We start from the raw sequence: 25,127 nt of genomic DNA, 5'->3' as shown, positions 1-25,127 counted from the left end.
TTCATGATTCCCTTCCTGCATTTTTAAACATTTATTTATGCCACTTCAGGTTCTCTTGGCCTCACCTGTCTCTTATTCTGGCCACCTAACTTCACACCAGTGCGACCAGCCCAGACCTGGACCCACATCATGCACTTTCTGCCCAGGAGCTTCTTTATAACATTGTAGTAGTGGACCCCATGATAATCCTCTTGGAATTCACAAATGTGCAACTTGAAAGTGTGAAAAAGTTACCCTGTGGGGTGAACCTATGACCAATGGGGAATGTAAGCTGGCGGAATTGCTTTCCCTTTTATTCCTCCATAACAGTCATCTTGAGATGAATGTCATATGCCTCTTTAGCAGACCTGGGAGCTCAAACTAGTCACCTACAGCAGTGGCCAACTTCATAGTGCATCTTTGTTCTACTCTCCTTTTCTGGCTTACCTGGTCCCTCTCTCCACCTCCTTGGGTCTCACTCCTCCAACAGAACTAGACATCACCTTTCTTCTATTATCTATAATCTTAATTTCATAGTCAATACTCAATATTCATAGTCTAGAGACTTTAGTATTTTAATGATGTCATCAGCATAATCATCAAAACATAAGCATCACCAACATCATCAATTTATGGCCCCTCATGTATATGTTCTTCTCAAAAGTTTCAGTAGAGCTAGTGGGCTGTATTTGGTGCTCTGAGGTCCTTCCATACTCATTCTCTGAAGAAGATGAAAACAGCAGAGAAATGTCGATAAGAAGTAAAAAGTATCCAGAAAAAAATAGGTGAGCACAGAGAAAAATAAAGTGATGGAAAGATGAAAAGAGATTGAAGAGAACAAGGACAGTAAGTCCTTGAATAAGAGAAAGTTGTGCACAATGAGCTCTCACTATCCAAACTGTTTTCAGAGCAACATTTCATTTCCCCATGTCATTCAGCCATCAAAGCATCTTCTTTACAATCCCTCTTTCCAGTAAATATAGTCACATACGAAGTATTTACTCATCCTATAGTTGTTCAGCATTAATTGAATACCAATAATTTTCTAGAAACCAGATAATAAAAGTACCACATTGGTGAGATTGGGAATTATTGAACTTTTACATAAATCCTAAGACCATGAGGGTCAGGAGACAATACCAAATATACCTGATAGACAAGTAGATAGGAGATGGACTCTTTCAAAGAGTGTCGTACCCATATCTGGGCACTGTATTACTTTATATACTCATACCTACACCCAGCTCAATGGTCACCTTAGAATACACCATTTTTCTTACTAATACTTGTCTAGAACTTGCCACTTGGTAGATCCTCTATTTTCTCAGTTGTCTGTCCCCAGATCTCTCCCTTTGATATTCAATGACTTTTTTCTCACCTGGTATTTCCTGGCCCATATTTTTCATTAATTCAGCAAGTACTCTTCACTTCATGAAATATATCTGGCAATAAAACAGATAATATGACCTCACATTTCATCCTTTCATTGAGCTTTCTTTCCAGTGGAGGTCGGATAGAGCTAAGATAGAAAGATAAGTGAGCTCAATACAGATTACAATAAATAGGATAAAACAGACAGTAAACACAGGAGCCAGTTTTACAAAGCTTAGTCTGGGCAGGCTTATCTGACAAAGGAAATGAGGCCAAAGGTCTCAGGGGGATGGTAGTCACTGAGTCACCAGGCAAATGTCTGAGATAAAACACGGCAGGGAGAAACAAGAGCAAAGGTCCTGAGGTGGAAAAAGATTTGATAAATTTCAGGAACAGAAATGGGGCTGGTATTGCTGAAGCATGGTAAAAATCAGGGGAAAGGCATAAGATTAGATTGGAGAGATTATAGGCACCTTATGCTTTAGAGATTTATAAACCATGCTATGGAGTTCCGATTTTATTATAGGAACAATAAGAAGCCTTGGAAGTTTTTCAACTAAGAAGCAATATGGTATGACTTTAATTTTTAAAGAGATCATTCAAGTTGCTCTATGAAGAGAGGTTTGGAGGAGGGCAGAAAAGGATTTAATTGAACAAACTAAAATGTAATACAAACCAGGAAAGAATTGAAAATGGTGTTAAAAATAATTTTTAAGGTAAAGCCACAGCTCTCATGTAAATATAAAGTGAGCATGTGTCAAAGATGGTATTTAATTCATTAATTAATGAGGAAATCAGTAACATGTTGTAACTAATGCACAGAAGTCAAAGAGCACACATGTTTTAGCAATCAGAAGTGCTAAAATGAATTTCAAATACAGTAAATGCAAAACTGACCAATATCCAGTATCCACAGAGCAATAATCAATTGCATTTGTATGAATAAGAATCATTTGCATTATTATCAGCTTTCTTAAATTTGAAAGAGTTCTAAAATAGCTAAAGACTATGAAAGTCACAGATTATCAGGAAAAATGCTAGACAAGACATCTGGTAATCCTTTTTTTGCTCATTTCAAGTTCTTTCACAATTTTTCCCGACAGGGGCTTGGACAATGACAGTAATAGCGAACAGAGAAAACTATGCTGAATTATAGATAGGTTTTGAAGTCTTAGCTGATTAGACTTGCTGATAGATTAGAAGGGTGTGTGTGTGCATGTGAGGTGGTCAGGTGAGAGAAAGAGAAGAATCAAGGATGACTCCTAGATTTGTTGGTAAAACCTTGTTCCTATGGGACAGTCTCACCTGCTACCTGGTACAAGCTCAATTTCTTCACTGGACTGGGGCAGGGAGAGACCCAGCCAGAAGAAAAGATGATGTTTATAGAAGAGAAACGAGAAAATCCATTCCCAAGTAGAAATAAGATATCTTCATAAGCACATTACAAATCAAAGGCTTAGTTAATTGTAAAAAGGAAAGAGGAAGGGAGCCCTTCTTTAAAGCACCAATGTCATGAACATTTATTTTCTGATTATCCCTTATGGAGTTTCAGCTTAATACAACATGGTGGGATTTGGGGACCTTTCAATCCACCTTAGTCATCAGTAAGTCATATGTAGAAGTTTTGATGCAGGTGGATTCTGGGGATTTGAAAACCCCCTATGTAATTTGTATATGTTACTGAAGGTTGGGCTGGAGTGTGGGATGGATGTGAGAGAATGGCTCCAAAGGAACAGTAGCCAGTGTAATGACATGAAGTTGGCGGACAGACATGTAATGACATGAAGATGGTGGACAGACGCACCACCGTGCAAGGCACTTGGAGTGGGGGGGAGTCAGGAAGGCAAAGGTGAAAATGTTAGAGACAGCCAAGACAAGTTTGGTGGACTTAGAAAAAATCCCTGAGAATCAGTATGGCTTATTACAGCCCTCCTTAATAATGGGAAATTAGAATCATACCCATTTTAAAATTGAAAAATTTTGCTAATAATATGTTCTATGATTTACAGACCCAAAGAAAACAACTACAAAGTGACGTTTCCAAAAGTTAATAGCAGTAGTCTCTCAGGGTGAAACTATTGGAAATAGGATTTTAAAATTATATTTTGTATTTCTCAGAATCTCCGTAATGAGCATGGTTATAAAAAAAAAAAACAGAAACATGATTGTGGATAACATGGCAAAATAATCAAGAGCATGCCTACTCGGTTTAATTTTGTGTCTCCCCCCTAAAGTGTGTGATTGAAGAGTGATTATAAACCAAATCCAATCCTTAAAATAATGGTTAGTCCCCAAATAGTAATACCAGATTAAAATTAATTATATATTATTCCTTAGCATCATGAAGATGAAAAGATGAAGGAAAGTAATATTGTTGTCTTTATTTTACTCTTTTTTGTAGATTTCAATTACAAGAGTTTTGCCTCCAAACATGACCTAATCAAGCCTTATAACGATGCCACATAATGTGTGGTACCAAAGGACCTCATGTCACATCACTATAGTGAAACTCATTATACATTTTCTAGGTGTCTGTCCTAAGTAATATAGCATAAGATTGGACTCTATCAAGAGCTTCTTTCTGGGAACCTCTAGCTGAAAAAGGCATGATTGTGACACCATCTGCACCTTGTTGGCCTCACCAGCCTCTGGGTCTCACCCACTAGAGTGAAAGGCAATTTGTCTCCTGGACCAGGTCTTCTGATGCCCATGGCCTGACTTTTACACATTTCCGTAGGAACAGTCACTGGGCAGCATCCTTACTATTACCATACACGCTGCACCCAGACACTTCCCAGCCGTGACAGTGAAGCCGTCATTTTGCCAGCTTATCTCTGCACTACAGCTTCTGCACACCCTACCTTTTCCATGTCCCTCCAGCATCCCATCTACTTATTCCTGTTGGCAAGGTGTGCATGCGTACATTTTCCTCTGATGGAATAACTGGCCTGTTGTAAGATACATGTCCAAAGCTCTTCAAAATTTTTCATATTTGAATAAACTTTATCTTCATATTTTAGAGGCCTTCAAAATGTTGAGACAATGTGTCAGTCTTTTTAGAGAAAAGAAATACGTGTCTATTACAAAAAAGAAAGTCTGTGGGTTCTTTCAGGAGGCATTAGAATTGTTTCTGTTGCACATTATCAAAACTCCAGCAGACTTGGAGGCAACTCAGCACTTATCACCTCAGATTGAGGCTGAGGAAGCACAAATCTGAGCAGTCTCATGAGGCCCATTTTTCTGATTACCCAATTCTACTTATCAAGGACACCTGGAAAGAGACACTGAAGAAAACAGCAGTGAAGACGAACAACCAAGAGGAGAGAACAACTTCACTGCTAAGATAAAAGCCACCCTAGTTTTGACAGAACCACCACAGGGGGGTGGGAGTGAGAAGACATTTCATCTACACAAGAACTACTCCTGAGGAAATAAGCGACATCAGTCTCTTGAGAGGACAGGTGGCTTGTTTTCTCCCTCTTTGATGTCAGCTTTCTGGGGGGACCAACAGTGGCGTTTGCTCAGATTTCGCAAGCCAGTCCAGCCTGAGTCATGTGACTGCTGCGTTACTGAGGTCAGTTTGGACTATTCTGGCTCTTGCAGGCATAGTCGGGCATTAGGCACCTCGGGTAGGAAGCTGCTCAACTCTCATGACACGGAATGTTACATGAGGTGACAGCCACCGATTGTCTTGCTCTGTTTCTCCTTGGCAAAGGGCTGGATGAAACACAGGGGTCTTCATCAGTATTCCAGACCTGGCAGGCCTTGAAGTTTGTTTTTAGGCCACAGTTCACACAGACTTAGTAAAAGCAGCCTGATCAGCTGTCCTTTCCTGAAATCTTTGTACTAATTTTTTCCAAATATTCTGAACTAGTTAGGGAGTCTAGACTGTGAAATTTCAATACTCTCCAATCTGTTACATCTCTTTTCAAAATGTCTAGAGGCATTTACAGAAAGCCCCAGTGATCGGGTGATTAGATTAGTGATAAGGTGCCAGCTTCCCTCAGCTAACAGTCAAGTCTGCGTCTTGCCTTTCAGGTAGTCCCCACCCACGGGCACTTTCTTCCCTATTTCTTTTCTTGCTCTTTCCTATTCACACTCTGCATACCTCCTCCTAATTGTGGTCACTGACTCTTATTCTCTTCATTCTGAGGTAATGTACATGAGAACACTCTGAATTCTGAAATTCCACACCAAAGCAAGGTATCAGTAATAAAATTATAACTCATCCTTTCCCAATCTGAGTGGGTGTGTGTGTGCAGTGTGAGAGTTCATGTGTACATGAGAGAAAAGTCCAGTTATCACAAATGGTCCTCTATCGTGAGCTGAGCTCTCATTACCCTCTCCTACCCAGAGAGGGCCTGAACCCACATACACAGGCAAGACCCAGATGCATCTAATTATATACATGTTTCAAATGTGATTTTTTTTAAAGATACACAGCAGTAACAGACCTGTCCTAGTAAACTAAGAAACAGAAAATTTGCACAATTCCATCCTATCTCCTGACATTTAATTTTCTCCACCAAGTACCCTAGTGCTCTGTGCTGCTCTCCAGCGAGTCCGAACCTTCCGTGTTAGCTAACGCCCCCAGCTCCACACTGGGCAACATTTGATGTTTTCAAATTACCCTTCCCCCCAAATCAAACTCCCATGCATTTAGACTTCAGAAGGAAAATGTCCCATTAATCTGGTCCACATGGTAGTGTGACAAAATAATAACAGTGTCCACACAGGCAATTTCATGTTTAATAATTTGGCAATTGATACAAATGGATAATGGATTTAAAAGATCTCTAGAAAGAGTTTTGGGTAGAATACTTTCTAGAGATCTCTTAATTTTAGAGATGGCAATCTTTTCTGACATGGATGAGGCAATCTCTAACCTAGCAAATGGAAAAGAGTGAAATGAGGGGATAAATATACTTTAAAAACTGGATGGTGTCCTGGTTAAACACTGGTGGCAAGAGGTAATGCCGGGCAGCTGTCAGAACTGCTCTGGGCACGCATTAAAGCTTGGCATCAATTGCTTTTAATACTGATTAGACAACATTTACCAGGGCTATTTACTTACAGAAAACAATAATCTAGGGCCATTCAACTTTTTTTAAGTTTATTTTTTTCTAGAAAGAAATCTGAGTTGTCCTGTAGTCTACATGAATGTTAAGTATAGAGACGATAAAAATATATTCACTAAATGGGCTAAAGGACAATTTAAAAACAACTTAATCTCTGGTCATGAAAGAAAAGACTAAGATAAACAGGCAGAGGGCAAGAGACAAAGTTACAGGATGGAAAAGACAGAAAGCAAAAAAGAAAAAATGAGCTCAAAAGAAACAGCAACAAAGAGAGAGACATCAAGGAGACAGTAAACACGTGTTCTAAACATGAACAAGAGGAGAGGAGAAAATCAAGAAAGGCTGTCCATGTATACCTGGTGACACCACGCAGAGAGGGCAGGCGGCATTTTAAGAAGAAAGCATGTTAAGGAGACACTAGTAGCTTTGTGTTGCGTCCTTGGCTAGGTTGAACTACATATCCCAGATTTCCCTCCCCTGCATATTCCCACTGATTGTGAGCCACAGAGAGACTGACTAAAAGGGTGGAGGTACAGCAGCAAATTGTTGTACATCACACAGATCATCACTTATCCTCTGGCTCACCTTGTCAGTGTGAGACAGGGGCCAGGCTCCTACAACCGCTCCACCTTCCACTGAATTCTATTTTTGCTTTTCCAACTCGTGTGTGTGGGGCGGGTGGGGTGGGGGGGCCTGGTTTCAGGGGGCAGGGCGCTGCATAATAATGGTCTGGCTTCTGCAGGAAATCTATGACATCAAGGTGAAAAGCAGTAAGAACTAGTGCTTACAGGCTCCAAATTGTTTCTACTCTCCTCCCCTTCCCACGCACCCCTTTTCCTTGTGGACTTCAACATTTACATCAGACACAAGGATAACTGCCTCACAATGCCTACTGACCAGCTACCACAGATGTGTGAGGTCAAACTCCTGTACTAAATCCCTTAATATAAATGCATGAATGAATGAATATAGCTCCTAGTGGCTCTGCTTTTCTGACTGTATCCTGATGGAGACATCTAAACCAAAAACCAGTTTTCTAAAAGTTTATGAAATAATACTCCTGATCTTTAAGAACTGTGGGTCGGCTCGTATTCACCTTCCTCTGTCCAGCAGAATTCAGTTCAGAACCAGATCCCCATGCACGTGAGTTCCTTCTCTCTTACATTGACAAAGTAATTATTTTACCAATCAGAATATGAGGAGAATAACTGGAAAGAAATATCCTCGGCTAATTAGAATCTAAGACTTGCTTAGACATTGTCAGTAGGAACTCTATTTCTGATGAAACATGAAAAACGAATGAGTATTTAAAAAATTCACATTCTGACAGTTAATATTGAAAATATGCATCTTATCATTTCCAATTTGCAGTCTTTCAGGTTTACTGAGTCACCCAAATTATCTTCTTGCTTGAGTCATTCTTACGTATATTAATATGATTTGAAATTAACAGAATCAAATGACAGTTTACACAGTGCCAGGTACTGCTTACCATAAATGTTCCTTTTTTGATTTTGATCAACAATAATCAGACTCCTGGAGTCAGTTAAGTAATCAAGAGTCTTTACACAATTCATCCTGCACTGCCATATTACATTTCTGCTATGTGCTTTCTGTTAAGAACACATCTGCCTACTTGCAATTGCCTTCAACTTTACTGGGAGATACACAGAATTGAAATTTATATCCCCCATATGGCACGGCTCCACAGACTCTACTGCTGTTCTATCCAATGGAAATATAATATGAGCCACATGGATTAATATTTCCTAGTAGCTGCATTTTGAAAAAAAAGGTAAAAACCAAATGAAATGTACTTTAACAGTGTATTTTAATTATTTCCAAAATACTCTTTTGACATAATCTATATAAAAATTATTTGGTTATATTTAACCTTTTTTTTACACTGAGCAAGTCTTTGAGACTCAGTGTATATTTAAAATTTCAACACATCTCAGTATGACTAGCCACATTTAAAGCCCTTGAGGCTGCGTATGACCAGTGGTTACTATACTGGATAGCATAGTTCTAGTACTCTGCTGGGTGAAGGAAGTGGTAAGTTTGATACTTCCAAAACTCAGAGAGCAAAAGCACAAGATAATTCTACCCACCGGAGAGTGAAATCATCTAGACCAGGAAACCTTTTAGTTAATCTAGGTTGGGTTCCCCTTCACTGTGGACAGCAGTCCCCTAAGTAACATAGATGAACTCTGCCCTCCGTACCCATAAGAGATTAAGCAAGACAGAGAGCCCATTTAGAGCCAAATGGGGTTGGTGAGTCCTGTTCAGGCCATTGTAAAATTGTCCTTATAGGTATGCTTTGGGAGGTCTCTGACTACAGACCTCCATGGGGTAGTCAGGGGCTGAGTAAGGCAAGCTGTTGGGACTCTGCAAGAAGAGATCCTCCTCTGTCACAAGTAGGCCCAACAAACACTTGCAGAGAATTCCATAGCTTATGCTGAGCATCTTTAGTACCTTTGGAGAGGTGTCAGTGAGGATCAGGAAAGAGTAAAACTAGCAATCAGGCTCCAGTGACAGGTGAGGGGCCAAGGAGGCTCATGTTGACACATCCAATATGTCACACAGCAAAAGTGTGTGGAGGGCCAGGGGATGGTGTGAGGAACAACCAGGTGGAGGTGCAGAAAGTGAGAGTTCCTCTTAGGATGTCATTCATGTGGGGATCCAGAGCTCAGGTTCACCCCAACAATAGCCTTAGTAGTACCCACCAACCCATGATTGCCCCTGCCATTACAATAAACAAACCCAATACAAGGACTACAATGACTAGATGCTTAGCATCTACCAGCCATTGTTCCAAGTACTTCGACAAACATTCATTACATTTTATAACTCTACAGGATGAGTATTTTACTGCTCATTTTAAAGAGAAGGCAACTGACACCCTCCAGTAATATGTCTGATGTCACACCACTAGACAGTAGAGAACTGATATAGGAACTCTACATATGATCCCCAAAAACTCACATTTGAAATTAGAAGCAATACACAAGTTGCAAAAGCATAAGAGTGAAAGGAATTTCTCTTTAGGTAGAGAAGAGGTTGAGCAAGGCCCTTTTCCTTCCAACACATTGTAGGTGTTGTAAAGTTTCATAGTAATAGAGTTGAAGCTTAGGACTTGGCTGCTCGGCAATTACATTTCCCAGACCCCATGCAGTTAGATATGGCCATGCAACTAAGTTCTCTACATATGAACAGAAGTGATATGTGTCACTTGCTGGCTAGAGCCTTAAAATTGTGGAGATGCTGCTGCTTTTTCTTCTCTCTTCTACTGGCTGAGACCTGAGAATGTCAGTCACTTAATTTTAACCATAGATATATGACAGAACCCTGTTTGAGGGCAGAGAATGTCTTTGAAGGTACTTGATGGTGGCAATGGCCATATGGATCTGAATTCTCCCTTTCAGGGTCACTCACTTCAAAACCATTACATGAGACAGAAATAAGCATCTGTAGTCTTTAGCATTCTATTTTGGAGTCATTTTGTTACTGTAGCTTATCTCAACCCTGCAATAAATATAGACAAAAGCTGGCACTGCTCTGTTAGGGGTGTGCATGTAAGCACTGCAGAAGATGGAGCGTCCTCCCTTTCACCCCTATCCTAACATTTCAGCAGCACAACCAAACCAACACACAGATTCTCTCCCAATGAAAAGAGATTCCAAGGACTCTGAGTGCCCAGAATACTTGGACAGTCTTTTCTTGCCTTACGTCAGCAGGTGTGACTTCAGAGCAGGATTTTATCTGTCAGAGGATATTTCATTAATGCTATCACAGAGATGAACTACCTATAAAATTAATTGATTTTTATTCCATACTTATAAATAAATATAGTGAAACTTATCAAGCTATATGGGTATTGTATATATAGATTATAACAGAATTGTACTATGGCACCTAATTGATGTTAAGACACTGATTCTTATCCATAGATTTCTGTAAATGTACAGAGAGACTATTATAACCATTAATTTTCAGACATGTGAAGTGAATTAAATATAAAATAATCTGAACAGCTTTTCAAAAAATAAAATCTGCATTCAAGATAATTGAGTAGGGTCATATAGTAGTCAACCAGTGCTAAGATGTGCTAGGGAACTACTCTGAAGTTCTCACTAGCCATCAACTGGCACCCATTTATGGCTTATTGGTCTAAAGACAAGCTATGGCTCAGCTAGAACCACCACTTGACTCCAGTTTGCAGGCTTGGTTCATGTTCACTCTGCAAGCCTCCTCAGTCTTTCTGAAACAGCACACTAACCTGAACACACGCTCTCCTCATGCAAATGCAAAAGCGTAAGACATAGAGTGGAAACACAGGTAGCTTTTCACAGCCTTGACATTTCCACCAACACTTCAACAGTCAAAGCAATTCCTATGGCCAAACCTGACATTAACAGGCAAGGAAATTCACTTCAGCCATAGGAGGAAACATCACTAAATCACATGTCAAAAGACATGGATGTGTAATTACGTGACATTGGAAGTGAAGAGTTGGAACCAATAATAACCCAACTTCTCACTGGCCAAGTGTAAATTCAGGTTCATCTAATCATAAGACTCATGCACTCCCTGAGTCCTGGGGCCCTGAAATTGCCATATATATGTCCTCACTTAATTTTAACAATATTTTTATAAAGTAGGTATCATTGATTCCCTTTTAAAGATAAGGAGCTCATAAAGGTTGAATAACTCAGCCAATGACACATTTAAGCCACTGCAGAACTGAAGTTCAAATAAAGTCTCTTAGAATGAGTGTGAGGAATTAAATGATTTTACAGCACTTTACAATATGTCCCCAAAAGGCATTCATTAAATGCACTCCTCAGAAAACATTTACCTAGCACTTACTATGTGAGGGGCATGATGCAAAGGATTAACAGTATAGCAAGGCTTCAGGATAAATAAATCAGTTAAATACGTGATCTTTAACTTAAGCACCATGTCCATGTCAAGTGAATAACATCTTTAGTCAGTTCAAATCACTCGGCTTGTTTGACAATTGATGGGATATTTCACAGGATTACAGTAATTCCCAGTCACAGTCATCTCCTTTGAGTCATTCATTGGTATTTGTTTTGGCTTTACTTGCATGATCTACTTCAAGACATACTCTCCTTCCAAAAGTCAATTATTCATTTATTTTTGCTCATAAGAACACAGTCCCAGAAAGGTATCCTTGTTACAAATATTTACTAATCAGCTTGTCCTCTAAGACATATTCTCCCCTTTTTTATGAGTATGAATTCTAGATTTGATCCAGCATACTCTATTTGGGCCTAATTTTGACTAATTAAATAAGTAAATAACTAAATACATTATAATAAATGAATAGATAAATAAATAAGCAATCAGAATTCTGCAAGTGCAGGTAGCATAACCACCATTTAAAATGAACTTTCCTCTAAAGGACTTAATGTAAGTTATTTTGATAGGTCTGAAATATGCCAGACAAATTATAAAGTCACCAGCCACAATCTTTTGTCTTGATGCATATATTTTAAATAAATCTTAGCTGAATTCATGTGTTAATGCAATGTAAGTTGGATGAGAGTAGAGCTGAATATTTTCTGAAAATAGTTATTATAATCCTGGTGAATAAAGAGGAGAGTCTTTGATATTAATAAAAATGTTGGACAGATGAGGTATTCAGATAGATAAAGAGGCTAGTTTGATATTGTTCAATTTAAGGAAAAATATTAGAAATCACTGAAAGTATTCTTTTAATAAGTGTAAGACTGATCTGAGCCTTTTAAAATAATTTCCAAATGGAATACAAGGTAACAAGTTCACTTGTGTGTTTTGTGAATGTAAGGCACTTAAAGCCTTATTTTAAATGTCCTACCAAAAAAATGGATGCCACCAGTTGACATTTTATTTCTCCTAGTTATTTTCCCTTAATTAAAAAAATCTTATTTTAAAGAAATTTCTATAGCATATTTCCCTCTTATTAAAACCAACTTATAGAAAGCCTAGTCTATACTAACTACTCTACCATGTGTTTTCCACTCATTAGAATCCCACATGTATCTGCACAATGATTCCCATTTTTTATTAAGTGACAGACTTATGAATTTCTATTGTTACCATTGTTGAAAAGACTACAACAGAAGAAGCTATGCAAAATTGATTATAACATTGTTAGAAAGGTAACTGCAAATCACACATTTCATATTCAGTTCTCTTTTGCCTGCCTAATATATTTCAGATCTATCCTCAAATAATTTACATTAAATAAATGTAGAGGATGGAGCCAAGATGGCAGCATGAGTAGAGCAGTAGAAATCTCCTCCCAAAACCATATATATTTTTGAAAATACAGAAAATACAACTCTCCCTAAAAGAGAGACCAGAAGATACAGGACAACAGCCAGGCTACATCCACACCGGTGAGAACCCAGCGCCTTGTGAAGGGGATAAGATACAAGCCATGGCCCAGCGGGACCTTAGCGCCCCTCACCCCAGCTCCCAGAAGGAGGAGAGGAGTCAGAGTAGGGAGGGAGAGGGAGCCCAGGACTGCTACATAGCCAGCCCCAAGCCATCCACGCCAGAGCACAGACACACAGTGTGTGGTGTGCTGGATACTAGGGGAACAGGACAGTAAGACCTGTGAGCAGGTCCCTGCAGCCGGTGCCCCTGGGACAAAGAAAAGTGAGTGCCCTTTGAAAGACTTAAAGGGACAGTGACCCCACAGCTGGACGGAAACATCCCAGGACACTTAGCCCAGCAGCTGGGAATCCCGGGGAACTCTGGATGCCCTAACCCCCTGGGCAGCAATGCACCTCAGAGGTCCCTAAAGGAGATAAACAGCCTCCTGCCCATTTCCTTTGCAATGCTGCTCCCCCATAGTGGGGCAGCAGCCTGAAGCTGGCCACGCCCACAATAGCAGGGCAGAGATTTCTTCACAGCTGCTGGGCAAGAATTAGAAACCCCGTTCTGCAGGCAGCTGCCCAGCACAAGCCGCTAGGGGTTGCTGTTCTCCCAGGAAGGCCACACTAGCAAGAAGGGACGTTCTCCCAGCCAACACACGTGCCAGCTCCCCACAACTACCTTTATTGCCATGAAAAGGCAGAAGAATTTGATATAGACCAGACTAACCCAGACATCCTCCCCTGAGAAGGAATCTGGGGAGACAGACCTAACCAATCTCCCTGAAAAAGAATTCAAAATAAAGGTCGTAACCATGTTGATGGAGCTGCAGAGAAATATGCAAGAGCTAATGGACAAAGTAGGGAGGGAGAATACAGAAATGAAACAATCTCTGGAAGGATTTATAAGCAGAATGGATAAGATGCAAGAGACCATTGATGGAATAGAAACCAGAGAACAGGAATGCATAGAAGCTGATGCAGAGAGAGATAAAAGAGCTCCAGGAATTAATCGATATTAAGAGAACTGTGTGGCCAATCCAAAAGGAACAATATTCGCATTATAGGGGTACCAGAAGAAGAGAGAGAAAAAGGGATAGAAAGTGCATTTGAAGAAATAATTGCTGAAAACTTTCCCAAACTGGGGGAGGAAATAATCCATCAGACCATGGAAGTTCACAGAACTCCCAACAGAAGGGACCCAAGGAAGACAACATCAAGACACATAATAATTAAAATGGCAAAGATCAAGGACAAGGACAGAGTTTTAAAGGCAGCTAGAGAGAAGAAAAAGGTCACCTACAAAGGAAAACCCATCAGGCTATCATCAGACTTCTCAACAGAAACCTTAGAGGCCAGAAGAGAATGGCATGATATATTTAATGCAATGAGACAGAAGGGTCTTGAACCAAGAATACTGTATCGAGCACGATTATCATTTAAATATATGAAGAAGGGATTAAACAATTCCCAGACAAGCAAAAGCAGACCAACCAAATACTAACTAAAGGCAAAAAATAAAATCAACTACTCATAAAAGCAGTTAAAGGAAACATAAAAGAACACAGAATAAAACACCCAACATATGAAGAATGGAGGAGGAGGAATAAGAAGGGAGAGAAATAAAGAATCACCAGACAGTGTCTATAATAGCTCAATAAGCAAGTTAAGTTAGGCAGTAAGATAAATTAAATAAATGTAAATTATTGCATTTAGAGAAGAAGAATTAATTATAAATTGTGATTATGCTACCTGCACTTGCAGAATTCTAATTGCTTATTTATTATCTATTCATTTATTTTAATTTATTTTTTAATTATGATTTATTTAGTTAATGGTATCCATGACTGACAACAAATAAACATATATATTTTAATAGCAGTAATTACTTTATTGAAAATACAGGTGGCTTGATTTGCTTGTGAATATCATCTACTTGGTTGCTTTTCTGCTGAATGAAATTAAAGTATGATATTTCATTTCCTGAAGAAAATGGCCTACCAAACATGTTTATGGTTTTCAAAGGACATGGACCATTTAGTAAAACAAGTTGATAAAAGCATATGGTTTTGTTCAAATTTACCAAGTGAAAAGTAATTCTTTGTGAGTCATTATGCCATCCAAATATAACAAGCACATTCCCCACTTCAGTGTTGAAAAGCTACGTGAATAGTCTGTCCGTCCAAACAGAAGCCAGCTAACCCTAATTCTTGTTTCTTGTCAGCACAGTGGGTATTTACCAGCTGTTAAATAAATTCTAAGGACAGTCTAGTGAAAGATTCCTGCCATAGCAAGAAAGGAAAACACTGGCTTCCAGGATGACTCACTCAAGGCAGAGAGGTACAGAGAGAAGCTTTTACAAAGGAACATCTTTCTATTTCATTCTTTAGGTTGAGTTGCATTGATAAATAAATGGACTCAGACACCTTTTGGCTTCAGAACAAACACAGACCTGTTTATCTTAGGCAATGTGGTGCCATTGCTAAAAAGGAATATGTAATGGAAAAAATAATTAAAAAGGTATGAAGTCATCTGAAATACTGGGTACACTAGAGCCTCATCAGAGGTAAATGCCAGTTTCAGTTTCTCTCCTTTAAGAAAAATATGGAAAAACTGAAGAGGTTTCAAAGAGCTCCAGAAATGATCAAGGAAGAGTAAGGAACTTAAGGAGAAATCTTAAAAGGAGTCGGGTTTATATTAAGTCTGGAGAAGAGAAAGCACAGAAAAGAATGTTATGAAATACTCTATATGTGCTTTATCTCAAGATAGACAGAACCAAAGAGATAAGGGTACAATTGAAACAAAATATTTAGGTTAGATATCCAAAAGGACTGTGGGAGAATGAAAATAATTAGTCTCAAATAGACTGAAGTATTTGCAGAATCTTCATCCTGATATGTCAAAGAAGCAAACTTATGCCCTTCGAGGCAGTTTAAGATGAAGTTTTCACTGGAAACAGAGATATGGAATTGAACTGGGGGAATCTTCCAGATCCAGAACTCAGACTGCCAAATATTTGGATTTGATTTTTGTTGAATATATCTGGATTTCAAACTAAAAATGAGAAACATGAACTTTAGTGACTGTAAGAATGTTTTGTCTGAATAAAGGCAGGGGGAAGGGATGGCACTGGGTTAACCCCTCTGGTGGGATGTCTTTGGCCATGACACCCAGCTCTGACCGATTCTCTTCCAAACTTCTAAAAATATTAGAAACCAGCATTATCATAATGCACAACTAGTAATTCTCTTTGCCAACTAACTCCTGTTTTATCCCTCTCCTCCGTTATCCATATTCTTTTCCTATTTTCCAAAAGCTGGCTACAGAACTCATTCTGGAGTTCAGGACCCAATTATATATCCTTTAAGAAATATTACCTGGTATTCTGACTTCTAAAAACCAGATGCCTTCCTCATTTTTTGGCAACATGAGTATTGGCTACTCCTGAGATCTTTCCGACATGGTTCTCTATTAGTCTTGCCGTTCAATGTGATGATTGGATTTCTAGAACTTTATGCTTCATTCGTTTAGTATACATTAGTTAGTATACATAGCTAGAGCCAATTAACACATTACATGGGACTTGTGAGTTCACTACTAGAGGTATGTTTATAAACCAACCATGTTATAGATGATTTTAAATCATTAAAATTGTAAAGAGTTTGCTCAGCCATATGCAGAAATTTTTAGGGCAGGATTAACTTCATATGAATATCAAGCTTCCCAGTTCGTACTATGTTGAAAGAGGGGAAAAATCACAAATATAGAAGCAGCCATGCAGCACAGCACTGCGGACACAGATGCAGAGCAAGTGCTAGAGGCCTTTGTTCTGCCAGGTGTCTGCCAGGAGCCTCGGGCAGGGCAACAGACAATGTCTGCTGAGCACTGCCCTTTACCGGCTGGGGTGGGAGTGTTTCAATTTTAGCAATGATTACAGCCATACTCTCACTTCAGGGCATCATAATGTACATATTAATGAGTTCATTTTAATTAAGAACAACACATTGTAGGTCAAATCAGAGAAGTCAAAATATATTATTTCTAAGGACTAGTAAAAGAGAGCAGATAATTTCCACTAAGAGTGGTAGGGATTTTTTAAATGTTCACAGGCAGACAAGTTTTGGAAACTAAAGTGATATTTTATTTTGTCCTCCACACTACTATTTTAATGCAATGTTTAAAACATACTGACTGTATTAGAATACTCACAGAAAGAACTATGAAAACAATGTAAGAAATTAGAGGCATGGCTTAAGATCAATTCAGTTTTGCTAGCATTCATGGATGAATTTTAAAACTAAAGCTTTGATTAAGCCAAAAACATTGAGCCAGAAAATCATTCCATTGAAAAATCATCTATGAAGAAGAGCCAAATAAAGTAACTATAGGTCAGACACAGATATGAAATAAGAGAATTCCCATAGTTCACATGGCTTTTTAAGTCTAATAAGATGCATGTTAAACATTACACAGAAGTTTAGCAATATCTATCATTATCCTTAAGTGTGCTGGCATAGAACGGCAACAATGTTAAATGAAAAAGCAGGAATGAGGCATTATGCGATCACAATTGTTGAAACTTTGCATGTACCTACTTGTGTGTGCAGTAAAGAGAGAGAGAGAGGTAATGAGAGAGGGAGAGATGGGGTGAGAAAGGTATAGGAAAACACTGATAGGAAATATTTAAAAATTCACCTTTGTTTTCTTTGCAAACTGTGATTATGAGTGAAGCATCCTCTTTTCCCCTTCATGTTCCTTTTTCCTTAACAAACATTTTCATAATGAGGATGTTTAGTCATTCCATACATTTTCAAAATTTTCTGATAAACCACAAAACAGATTTTTAAAAAGCACAAATAATTCCCTAATTTCTCTAACTAATTAATTAATTAATTGAAGCAAGCAGCATTAACTCATAGGATTAAAACCACTTTTGTTAAAATACAGACAGTCCCTGACTTACGATGGTTCAACTCAATGGTTTTACAATGGTGTGAAAGCAATATGCATTCAACAGAAACTATCTTCAAATTTTGAATTTGGATCTTTCCTGGGTTAGTGACAAGTGATACGACACTCCTGTGATGCTGGGACAGTGAGCCTTAGCTTCCGGTCAGCCACACAATCACAAGGGTAAACAACCACTACAGTTCTAACCACCACTCTACCCACACAAGCATTCTCTTTTCCACTTTCAGTACAGTATTCAGTAAATTATATGAGATATTGAAACCTTATTATAACATAGGCTTTTGTTAGATGATTTCATACAACTGTAGGCTAATGTAAGCACTCTGAGCACATTTAAGGTAGGCTAGGCTAAGCTCTGGTGGTCAGAAAAATAGATGTATAAATGCATTTTTTGACTTATACTTCCAACTTACTGAGGAGTTTTTCAGGACATAACCCCATCATAAGTGAAGAACTGTATCTATGTGCATATGTGCACACCCTGGTATACATAAACTAGGGAAACCTCCAACTTGTTTCAAAGCCAATGACTCATGTTAAGCCTAACGATTTTGACCCATTTTTGATACAAAATGATACAAAAAGAAAAATAATTTAACTTTTTTCAGCTGTGTTTAGGGCCAGTAATTTTGGAGCAAATGGAGCTGAGAGGATTCATTTCTAGTTTGTCTCATATTTGCAAAATCTGAAGTCCCCATACTGGGTTTTCTTAAAAAATGTAGAAATTTAAACCAGTGTTTAGAATTCTGACCTCAAAAACATTTGTATGGTCTATTTTTAAACTGTTGCTATATTTCAGTGTCAGAACTAATTTTGGAAGCACATGTTACAAAGTGTTAAGAATTATCTTCAGTTGACGATAATGATGTTTTATGATGTGGGGAGTTGGCTATAACTGGCATTGCTCAGTAGAACAGAACTGTCCATCTATGCTGTGCTTTGAAACCTTTCTATTCAGCCCAACAAAGATTTACTTTCTACAGACTACCAGTAAGCCTGTTTTTGCCTCAGAAGATAAAAGTTCTAAGAATAGGACAAGAAAATCATTATTGAAAAATATCATACAAGATCATGTAGAACTAAATTCTGAAATCATTTCATAATTTATTTGTTAAGACATTTCAAAGACAAGTACATATTTATGAACTAGAAAAGTCAGGTAAGGATCCATAGAGATGATGTATTTGTTTGGTCCTGGAAAGATGAGGATGATGATGGTATCAGTATAAATGGAGCACATACTTAAGCCAAGTACTTTGCTTTGCAAAAGTTGTCTCATTTAGTTGTCAGAGAACCTCATAAAGTAGAAATATGATTATCTATATTTTACAAATGAGGTTATAAAGATTAAGATACTTACCAAGCGGAGGTAGGATTCCAACCCTGACAACCTGTTTTCAGATTTCTATTCTGATTTCCTGTGCTGATTCAAATAATCAGATAAGTTTGGCAAGCATCATCCAAGATGATTATCACATACACGACTGCCTGGATTTCCCAGAATCCCCTTCCCTGACGTCCTGCACTATTTTCTGTCCACTTGCTGGGACCTAGTTCACCTTGGGCACTCAATTACTAAATTTGTGTTGAATCATGAGTAAGACTGCCAAGAGTTTCAGAATTCCCAAAGAAAAATATGCCTCCATATCTGAACAACCTTGGGAGCTTATTAAAGACAGATTTCACAGATCCCCAGTTATTGAAATCTGTACTTTAAAAAAATAATTCTCACATTTATATAGGGTCACTAAAAGAGCATTTGAGATAAATAGCTTTATCCATGGATCAGTTGTCCTAAGACTTAGCTAACTCTATGAAAAAATATCTCTCAGGTCCCAGTGTCTCTGAGGCCATTCTATTATTCGTTTAATAAGCAAACATTTAATCAAAACTAACTAGGAGTCAGCTACCATGCCAAATTCTGAGATAAATTAATCAATTGATTGAGTAATTAATTAAAAGATAGTGTTCTTGTTTAAGAAGTCCATTGTTTGCTGACATAGAGACATAAGCCAAAGGCCCAGTACAGTTGGTAAATTTCAGAACTGGTCTATGTATAGGGGTCTGTGAGAGCACATAGGGGGTCACTGCAGTCCCCCAGGCTCACCCACTCTCTGCCTCTTCCTTTTGATATTCCTTCCCATGCAGTCGACTGGAGCTTTTACACATATCATTTCATTTAACCTTCATGTCAATCCTCACATGGCAGACATTAGTGATTTCAAAGACAAGGAAATTGAGACTCAAAGGAATTTAAAAATTGTTCAAGGATATACACCTAAGCAACAGAACCAGAAGTTAAAACTGCAGCTATTTATCCTAAAGTCCAAAAATATACCCTCCACATTTTCAAATAGCCAATAATTTTAAGGATGTATATTTCAGAAAATGAATAATACAGGCAATCTTTTGCACAAGGAAATAGCTTGAATTTTAAGCTATTTTGCCTAATTCCAATCAGTAACATGTCCGGTCAATCTGAACAGTTTACGTCTTGCTTGGTGTACAATGAGCTATGTTACAATGAGTATAACAACAATTTGAAGTCAGACACACTCTCTTCATTTTGTGGGCTAATATTTGCTTTGGCCCCTGACATGAGTCACGCCACAACTCATGTTCCACTCCCAGGAAGACATTTTGTTTTCTCTCAGCAGATCCTATACACATATTTTTTGTCAGCTGCTACTTATAAAGCATTTTGTAGTGGCTCAAAAATATAAAACTGCAGATCAAAAGACTAACTGAAACTACTGCATACTCAAAACTAATTCCTCTAGAATGTAACATATTTCATATGGTGCTTCTGAATCTTTCTCACCAATGTCAAGGTTAGAACTATTATAATCTGATATAGACTTTCAACGGAGCCTACTTTGAAAGGAATTAGGAATTCAATGGATTAAATAGATGAACACATACTTAAAGGTAGTATGGGAATAAGATTATATGGCTTTATCAGAGCATTCAGAACTATCATTTCATCAGGATTTGGGTGAAGGTTGTAAATAGAGGGAGATGATATTGAGGATTAGATTTAGAATTTGAACATTTACTATCCCTTCTTGATGAGGAATAGAGGGAAGACAGTTGTAGGAGTTGAAATGTAAGTGAAATGTAAGTAATTATATAGGAACCATGGATTTTGTATATATGTGTGTATGTGTGGCTTTCAATTCTCTACCTGTTACTTTACATTTTTGTTTTCCTATAATAAATTTTTTCCTTCTCATGATATTTCCCCCAGGAATCTAGGGACAAAAATATACACTATTGGCATCTAGCATCTAAACCACATAATAAGAAACACATATGAACATGTAAATAATTAGAAATATTCAAGTGTTTTTATTTGTATTACAGTGTCTGCTTTTTCAAAAAAAAATCTAGTCTCAACATAGAGAAATTCCATAAATGTTTGAGGCATTCTGAAGTCTTGCCAAATATCCCAAAAGAAAAACTAAAGTACCTTCAAGAATACTAATGAATAACTAAAAGACTTGTACCTAAAAATTGTAACAAACTATTTCTCATATGAAATTTAATGGGTTATATTAAAAGAGCTTTAATAATTCAAGTATCAAACATTGAGGTGCTTTTTTTTCATTTTCCTGGTAGATTAATTCAGTCTGACCTCACTACCAAGAAATCGTGCTTCAAAAAGTTTGTTTTCCTTTGTTCCAGAAGCTTAGGAATGAATTTTCTCCACTAGTTGTATTCAATTTCTCCAAAAGCTTTATTTTATCTTATCTGATGATAAAGAAATAAAATCCCATTCTTATCTTGCACAACCACACCAATAATTTATTTCAAGGATTTTGAAAGACAAATACTTTTGAGTACAAAGAACCATGGTTAGAGTTGGCAGGGGTAAAACATGACCAGGTAGACTGAAAGCCTGTTTGAGGACTTTCAGGTTTGAGATGGAGATAAGTCAAGAACATGTAAAACTACCACCAGACAGAATAATTCACATAAAATATCCAAAATGCTATGACAAGGTTTTTACTAGTTTGTGAGAAATCTGGAAGGCTTCATGGAGAAGCTGGCATTTAATAAAAATGACTTAATAGAGGAATGGATTCAGAAAATCAGATTAAATGTAGGGATGGTGGTCCAGTAGGAAACAGTACAAGTGAAGTAGTAGAGGAAGAAAAAAAAGTACATTCACTTCCTCCATGTTGTTCTGTACCTACCACCACCTGACATGTCACAACACGTGATCATCTTTTTTTATGTTTTGGTCCCTATAAGACCGTGTTGCTCAAAAATAGAGACTTGGTTTTATCATCTGTGTTTTTGTAATCGAGTATGTATATCTTTTTTGTAGCAAAAGGGTGATTTAATACATTTAAAAAATAAACATGAACACTTGGCTAATGTTTATTCCCATTATCAGGTTGCACTTTGACCAACCGAATGAAGGCACAACTTCCAGGGCTTTTTAATTTTGAAAATAAGCCCGAATTTCAAAAGGGCTAATAGCACTTTTGGAGCCTGCAGTAAACTAAGTTGAACAAAGCTTGTTTATTTTTAAAACAAACAAAAGCATTCCATGTCTAGTATAATTCTCAGTGTACAGAAAGTTACTGTTTTTCATAAAATTGTTGCTCATTTGAGAAATGTGTCTAAGGCACTTACTAAGGCGAGTACTAAAAGAAGTGGAACATTCTCAACTCTGACATAGAGAACTCAGGTTATAGTTGGAAAGAAATGTACATAGTTTAGGATAATATGCAATCAAGATAAGATAACTACAATTTTGAAATGTTTTTCACTTCCATTCTGGAAAACATAACCCTCTCATCCACCCTGCAAAGTAGGTGTTATCTTACTTAACAGACGAAGAAAATGAGGTTCAAAAAGCAGAGGTAATTTGTGCAAGCTTTACATGGCTAGTAAGTGGCTAAACTTATGTTTGATTCTCTAACTATACCACACTGCTAAGGCAGTAGAGATCTGTCTTAGGAAATTACCTAAAATGTTTATTCTGAATAGGAATAAGCTTGCTTAAGGATCATGAAAAAGAAAGAGTCAAGGTATTTCAGTGAATACACTTCCATCCTCTGAGGCACTCACTCTCTAAATAGATCCCAAATCTCTGCTTCGGGTAATTGACATTCTGACACCAATCCCTGCCCTTGTGGGAAACATGGTGAGACACAATGCAAACAATTCTTCTTTCAGAGATGCAATTCTAGGCACCTTATCATGTAGAATGACTCTCTGGACTCCTGACTTCTCTCTCTCTTCTTACTATTAACTTCATTAGAAGATGTGGTCTTCCATCACTTACAAAATGCCCAGACACAAAGATCTTCCTCTAGGAAGCTGCACAGAAGCTCCCTGCTGTGTGCACACAAAGTAAGCCCCATCTCATCTAACGCACTGGAGCTCAAGGACTGGGCATTCATGGCACTCCATAAGGGGGAGAGTAATGGGAGGGAAACACCACCAGTAACAACAAAAAATACTTGTGAAATTTAGTGTCTGCATTTAAATTCCAATTTTGGCCCTTTGTAGCTCTCTGACCATGAATAAATTACTTAACTCTCCACATTTTAAACTTCAGAATAGTCTGGATTAAAAAGAAATGACATCATAATGAATGTAAAGTACTGGTACATGCTAAGCTCTCAAAAATGATATCCATTAATAGCCAGGGAAGCGTACCTTCAGGCAGGAAGGCTATGACATGTACAAACTGTGTATGTAATTTAAGCACCATACAATTGGCACCAAGTTTCTGTAACAGGAAAGGACTTGGAGCAAGTTTTCTGTCTCCTGCAGAGACCCCTTAAACATGTAAAATACCCTCTTAGTTCCTGTCAGAAGTCCACAGCTTAGTGATGGAATGAAAAATGGATTAACCTTCTTTGTTCATATGAATTTAACTTTTATTTCTGATATTGACCCTTGCCATAGGTTTAATATGTTTCATTTTGTATCTGTCCATCTGTCCTGAATCTCTTGACCTTGGTTCTCTCCACTTACTACCTTCTCTCCAGATTACGGAGAATTTGGATTATGGCCTCTCCTTCAGGATGTATGGTGTTTACACACTTCTTTCCAAACCAACTCCTTCGTGTGACTTCTCGTCTGAGTGCCACATGGTGCATTTTGTTCCTTTCACCAAGTCAAACCTCTACTCCTAGCTCCTCCTATTCTACCCTGCCGGTGTCATGCACATGATCCAAGGCCCATGTTGATAACTTGACTTTTGTTGTGACACTAAAGATTCCTGATTTTCTTCCCAACCCTATTCAGGACAGTCCACAGATTCCCTGACTTCAGCAGAGGAGCTCTCAGTCGTGGATTCCCATTCATCTCCTGGTAGCCTGTACCAGATTATTCTGCACATCTGAGGCAGAATGTGCACACTCTTAGCACCGCACAGTCTTCCAACATCCTTCACTTCCCCTTGCCCAAGTCTAGGAGCCTTACAGTGGTCTTTGGATCACCCAAATTATCTGTTTTTCTTTGTCCTAGGTCACAGTTTTTGGCAAAGTAGTAATAATCATTTTAAATTAGCAGTAGTCTTCAAGATGGAGGAAATTCCTCTTGGAATTGGAAGGAAAAACTGTGTGTAGGGTCAATTAACATAAATTCTGGATAATTTTTTTCATTGGATCACCTAATTTCTATGTTGTAATTACTCAAACTTCATTGAGTTGGAGTAAAAGACATGGAGTGAGTACAGGTCTTAGAGTCAGGTCATATTTTAAAATTTGTTCAAAAGAGACACTTTCCTTGAATTATTAATGTAAACTATATTAGTTTCCTAGAGCAGATGGAATAACCACGAACTGGTAGCTTAAAAAATTAAAAAGTATTTTCTCACAGTTCTGGAGGCTGGAGTTTGACATCCAGGTCTTAGCAGGATTGGCTCCTTCCGGGGATGCTGAGGGAGAACGCGCTCTTTGCCGCTCTCCTGGCTGCTGGGGCTACTGGCAATCCCAGGTGTTCCTTGCCTTATAGGTATCATTACTACAGTCTGGGCCTTCGTCCTCACATAGTATCCTTCCTGTGTGTAGTCTGTGTATCTCTGTGTCTCTGTTTTCTCTACAAGAAAGAAATCACTCACTGGATTAGGTCCCACCCTAATCCATTATGACCTCATAAACATCTGCAAAAACCCTATTTCCAAATAAGGTCATATACTGAGTTCCTGGGTGGACATGAATTTTGGGAGGACACTATTCAACCCAATGCATGAATACTAGTGAGAAGGATTATAAAGCACCCAGCAAAATGCCTGGTACATAATTAAGACTCAACAAATAGTAATTATCCGTATTTGTAGTTGACTAAATTAGCTAGTCAGCATTGAGTAATGTTATAG

The 25,127-nt window shown here is 38.1% G+C and overlaps 1 long non-coding RNA gene across 2 annotated transcripts in view; it reads right to left on the bottom strand.

Annotated features, from left to right (window-relative positions):
* LOC140848926 (uncharacterized) overlaps positions 1 to 24,841 on the bottom strand; it is a 35,272-nt gene extending 10,431 nt beyond the window's left edge. For both annotated transcript variants that reach the window (XR_012130237.1, XR_012130235.1), the window contains exons 1-2: positions 24,627 to 24,841; positions 1,358 to 1,421 (exon numbers count right to left, since the gene is read on the bottom strand). This is a non-coding gene — a long non-coding RNA (uncharacterized lncRNA). The remainder of the gene's footprint in view (positions 1 to 1,357; positions 1,422 to 24,626) is intronic.
* Between the last annotated feature and the right edge of the window lie 286 nt (positions 24,842 to 25,127).

The sequence above is a fragment of the Manis javanica genome, chromosome 1, assembly GCF_040802235.1.
Source record: "Manis javanica isolate MJ-LG chromosome 1, MJ_LKY, whole genome shotgun sequence".
In the NCBI taxonomy this organism is placed as follows: domain Eukaryota; kingdom Metazoa; phylum Chordata; class Mammalia; order Pholidota; family Manidae; genus Manis; species Manis javanica.
The sequence above is the reverse complement of the archived record's forward strand: the minus strand, read 5'-3'. Positions and strand labels throughout refer to the sequence as shown.